Source organism: Pangasianodon hypophthalmus, chromosome 30 (genome assembly GCF_027358585.1).
Source record: "Pangasianodon hypophthalmus isolate fPanHyp1 chromosome 30, fPanHyp1.pri, whole genome shotgun sequence".
Classification (NCBI taxonomy): domain Eukaryota; kingdom Metazoa; phylum Chordata; class Actinopteri; order Siluriformes; family Pangasiidae; genus Pangasianodon; species Pangasianodon hypophthalmus.
The window spans coordinates 7124113-7130112 of NC_069739.1; positions in this window are offsets into that span (position 1 = coordinate 7124113).

Below are 6000 nucleotides of genomic sequence, written 5' to 3' on the forward strand. Positions count from 1 at the left end.
TCTTCACCCTCCCGGAGAAGACGAGGAGCTATAAAAGGAGCTCGCGGCCACGCTAGCAGGAGGGAGGTAAGTGAAAGTTATAGCTACACAATGCCGTGTTTTTGTATGTCACCTAGTCAGCGACGTAAGCGAAAAAGACGAGCTTTTGCTACTGTGTGACCCTTCCGGTGTCTAAGCCGGCCTGTTGTATCCTCACAGTCTCGCCGCCGCGCCGCCACTGCAAGTTCACCACCCCAAGCCCCAGACTTCACTGCCTACACCAAGCCTCACTTCCCACACCCTACTCCTGCACCATAAGTTTCACTTTAAGGATAATAAAGAGCACGTTCCCCCGCACTTAATGTCTGTGTGTGTGTGTGCAGCCTTTTACGGTCCTGCAGTGTCACAGAGGAGTATTTAAAAGTTAACAGCATGCACTTTTCACAGAATCCTAAATGGCCGACTTCCTGGTGGAGCTAATGATGGTCAGTGTGAAAGTTGTTCGGGTCGATGAGAGCAATGTCGTTACTGACTTTCGTACATATACGTACAAGAATGTACAATATATGCACCAAGTTTATGTACCGGGTAAAAGGGGCGCTGCAGAGCCCCCACCACTCCCATGTGCTACCCTTTGCCCGGGCCTAATGGCTGATGACTCTAATGTGTGTGCCAAATTTCATGAATGTTTGAGCATTTTAAAGGCCCCCAAAGCCCCTGAAACCTTGAAAATAATAATAATGATACTACTACTACTACTACTAATAATAATAATAATAAAATAATCTTCAGGAAAACAATAGGGCTCTGTGCACATTCAGTGCTTGGGCCCTAAATAAGAAAACACAGAATAACAATAGGGTTCCTATGCACCTTCTGTACTTGCTCCCCTAATTATAATAATTCAGCATAGATCATGTGACTTTAGTGAGTACATTAAAAGCAAAACTGGGCATGAGCTGCAACATTCACTAATTTCAGCACACATGAATTCTAGTGTTTGGGACAAAGCTGTAATGTCCATCAGTATATTCACCAGCAAGTGTGTTTCCCTAAACTTACAGGAAGTAATAAAGACACATTTACCATGTGTGAGCTGAGGAGCACTTAGAGGCTGGTCATGAGTGATGATCATGACTCATTATGAAAAGTAAAATAAACCATAAGAGTACAATTGTTATCATTAACACAATGTATTAGAATTTAAAAGGCTTAAAATGGAGAAAAAGTGGTTGTTTTATTTAATTATTTATTTATTCTTTGATTATAGAGCTCTGGTTAAGTGCCTAAGTGGCGGCATCTTGTGCCATAAAGCTGCTACTACAGCTGGTCTACAGATAATTGCTCATTAGAGATCTAAATCCTCATCCAGATTTTTGCAGAAAGAAGAAAGAAGGCCTTTATTGTCTCATATACATGTACAGGACAATACAATTATTTTCCTTCACATACTGGTAGGAATTTGGGGTAGAGCTGTAAAGCTGCTTTGTGACAATGTGTAATGTTAAAAGTCCTCTACAAACACCATAACATAAACTAGATAATAACTACTCATGAAAAAAAAGCCAAGCAACCGAGGAGTGAAAACAAAATTTATAAATAGGAACCAATCAGGAGAAACACAAGACAGGTGTGTGCAGGAAATCAATGAAACAACCAAGGAAGAAATTCATACTATGAGAGAGATGCCCTCTGCTGGTCTGGCAGGGAATTGTCTGTGGTGACAAATATAAAGTGATCTTTTCTATTTTAATGACTTTGTGTGACAGTATCTATGTAAATTGTGCAAAACGTTGTATTCTTGTACATTTTGCTTCATTATTATAGTTTTTTTTTTTAAAACACTGGTTTCAGTTTTTTTTAATCTGTTAAGTGAATTGAAGTATTTAAGTTTTGATTCGCTTGATTCACCACTCCCGAAACCTTATGGGATTTTAGAAGTGCTGTGTAGAAAACCAGATCTCTGTACAAGCCTGCTTTACTAATTTATTTCATTTTTGTCTATAAAACAACATGAAATGGGCTGTCATAGGAAAATAATCAACAACAGAGTGGTATGAGAGTGGCCGTTTTCCTCCAGTACATGTCGTAGCGGTTTATTCCACTTATACCACTGCAATTTGGCAAAAATTACAGTTTTTATTTATTTAAGAATGACACGTCTTATTTTGTCTCCTATATACGCTCACCAAGAAGCAGGCCTAGACAAGATTTACTGAAAATGCCACTTTGTCACTACAACATGTGACATTATTAAGCTTGCCAGTCAGATTCAGCCACGTCACTATGTACAGTACCAACTAGTGTTGAGGATGTTAGGACTGATGATGGCAGCCATAACAGTAATCCCCCTCCTCCTTGTGCTAGAGTCCTTTAAGGCTCCTCCTTACAAGCAAGATACCAGACTGAAATGGGTGTCTCTGAAAACTGCCTTTTTGCTAGTGTTCACTTCAGTGAAACGTGTGGAAGAACTACATACTCTTGTGATAAGCTCTTCCTGTGTGTGTTCCTCATGACATGGTGGCATACGTTATCCAGTTGATTCTCACCACTCCTGCAGTTAAGAAGGTTGAAATAGTAGTTAAGTGTGTAACTATGGTTCTATGAGCCCTGGATGAACAGAGTAAATGCCAGTAGGTTTCATCCTCCTTCTTTTTTACACAAAGTCTTTAAAAGTCACAAACAAGAACTTGTATAGCAGTCTTCTTACACAAAACAACATAATGGAAACAGCCTTCTAGAGCATTCATTTCTTAACCTGATATAACACATAAGATATATAATGACACTCAATATTTTCACAAGATTATCCGTCAGCAGTTTTTAATGATTAACAGTGAATGCAGAACAATACCCTTAGCTAACATAAGTAAATGTAACACACACAGGCATATCTCAGGTCCAGCAGGGATTGTAGGTGGGGGGAGTGAATGACCAGCGCTCTCTTCCACCCTCAATACCACGACTGAGGTGAGACCCTTGAGCAAGGCACCGAACCCCCAAACTGCTCCCCGGGCGCCGGAGCAAAAAAGGCTGCCCACTGCTCCGGGTGTGTGTTCACGGTGTGTGTGTGTGTTCACTACTGTGTGTGTGCACTTGGATGGGTTAAATGCAGAGCACAAATTCCGAGTACGGGTCACCATACTTGACCACAAGTCACTTCACTTCACTTCACTTCATATGCCTGAATCTGCTATTTAAGTGTAAAATAAATTTCCAAAAATCACAAAAATTCAATATTGTGAATCCTGTGCTTGCCATAGTGTGTATTTAATATATATTTTCAGTATTATTCTATAATATATGAGAATGTGTCTATATTTACTTTAGATTAGTTTGTTATAATGCTGGCATATTCAGTTTTCTCTCCAGTGATGATCTGGACCCGTGCTGCTCCGGTTGTGTTAATGTGGGCCAGTAGAGTAGCAAGTGTAAATGACAGAAGTAAATAAAGAGACATCAGACACCATCTGAGAAAAGAAAGAATATGAAAATGATACATACATCACATATATAAATTCTGTGGCTCCAAGAGGCGAGTAAAATCCTGTAAAGACTGTGATGTTGTGCCATGTAATTTTGGTTCCGCTTGTGTGTGTTTCTGACCGGACAGTTTAGAGAAGGGCACCAGTTGTTGGTCTAAATACTGTGTGTGCGCGTGCTTAAAGTTATGGATAATAAAGTAGCTGAAAGGACACTGAAGCTTTCTGTCGTGTTGTTAAAAGCATAACATGGTGTCAGAAATAGGGACTGGCGAGCACTGGAGAGTTTTTGGAAAAAATAAATAAATGAATTAAATAAACGGCAGCGATGCCAGAGCCACAGAGAGCGCGAGCTGCACAGAGAGCTACAGTACATGGGCATGCACATGTGAGGCGCCGGGGCGCGAGCGCAGGTGAGACTGCGGTTAATCTAGTCGCTCGTGCAATTTAGGGCGCGTCTTTTAGACACTTAGCGGTAATAACACCGAAAGCGGAAAGCGAGTGTCCGCGAGCTCCTACACAACCAAAGCAACTTCACTTTTATACAAAATGAACTTTAAATAAATAACAAAAGCAACAAACAACAGTTCACAGTATTTATGAGTATACAGGGTAAACGTTTTTATATTTACACTTTTACTTTTAAATAATGAGCAAAATCGATCAAGTTTATAGAGACGGTATAAATCATTAAGGCAAATAAAAATAAAAACATCATTTAAGAAACTTTATTATTATTATTATTATTATTATTATTATTATTATTATAAATCAAAGCATGAATAAAATGTTAAAAAGTATAGATGGAGCATTTCACAGAGGAAGTCTCTGAAACCAAAATATTAATATTTTTCTTTAACTTCCTGCTGAAATAAAATGGACATTTCAAATCTCAAAGCCACTCAGATCAGTTTACAGTCACCTGCTCTATGCTCCCAATAGAAATCAATTCATTTAGAAATATAAAGTAGAAAGTAGAATTTTACTGTAGAAATGTCATTTTATTCCTCTTCAAAATCAGTGAATCTGTCAGTATAATTGAACCAGGAGGCTTTTTGATTCATTATAATTATTACAGGTGACTGCAGGATTGCTAGGTGGCGATAGAGATTCGTGCTGCTTGAGTAAAAGTGAAAAAATGGCGCGATCCTAATAAAACCCAGCGCCACCTGGCAAGTCTTTAATCAGTTCAATCATGTGGAATTCATTAGTTTTTCTTTCCGTGTTTATCTGTGTTGATCGGCCATCATCGGAGTTTATCAGAAATAATCAGCATTTAGCCATTATGGGCATTTAGCAGCCTTTTTAGCATTTATCTGCCATCATCAGCTTTTCTCAGCGTTTATCTGCGTTTATCAGCATTAACCAGTGTTCATCAGCCATGATCAGTGTTTACTAGCGGTTACCGGTCTAAACTGCTGGTCAGGATAATAAAGGGTGACGTAGATGGAGAAGCGTTGCTGATTGGCTGCTGCACTGGCATCGAGGGAGCCAATCGGAGCACTGATAGAGTTTCATGGCTGAACTAGACATATATTCACTACACATACTGTACATAGACACACATATGCATGTAAGATATCGATCAAGCACAGTTTTGAAAATATTATGTAAACATGTGAAAAATAAGATGTGTGAGTTTTGAAAAAGCATGTAACTAAATGTAAAAGCAAGCAAACAAAAATTGTTAAATCTATGAGGAATATTTGGAAAATGGCCCAAAAACCTAGGTTAGAAACACATTCAGTCCAGACAGATTCAACAATCCTCCTTTTATTTTTTACCCAAAATCAGGAGACTTCAAATTTCACACGAAAGTCACAAGCAAGAACATGTAGAGCAGTCTTCTTACACTAAACAGGATGATGCTTCTAGAGCATTCATTTCTTAACCTGATATAACAATGGTACACATAAGATATAAAATGACACATACACTCAAAATATAATTAGCAAGATTATCCATAATAATCTGTGAATCAGTGAATGCAGAACAATACCCTTAGCTAACATAAGTAAATGTAACACACACATGCATATGCCTGAATCTGCTATTTAACTGTAAAATTTATAAAAATCACAAAAAGTCAATATTGTGAATCCTGTGCTTGCCATAGTGTGTATTTAATATATGTTTTCAGCATTATTCTATAATATCTGAGAATGTGTGTATATTTACTGTGGATTAGTTTGTTATAATGCTGGCATATTCAGTTTTCTCTCCAGCGTTAATCGTGCTGCTCCGGCTGTGTTAATGTTATTTAATACAGAAAGTTTCAACATCAGGTACAGTCTGTGGAAAGACAGAAGAGGAAAATTATACATATAACACACAAACAGTGACAGTACTGTGGCTGTTGGCATTGACTCTAAGAAGCAAGTAAAATCCTGTAAAAACGACATAACTCTCCAAATCTTCAAGACTTCTTTCTTTACACCATGTGTTGTTCTGATAGAAGCAGCAGAAGATACTTTCCTATAACTCGCTGTTCAATGAAAGCATGTGTGGTTCATGTGTGTTACCTGCAGTGTATCACAAA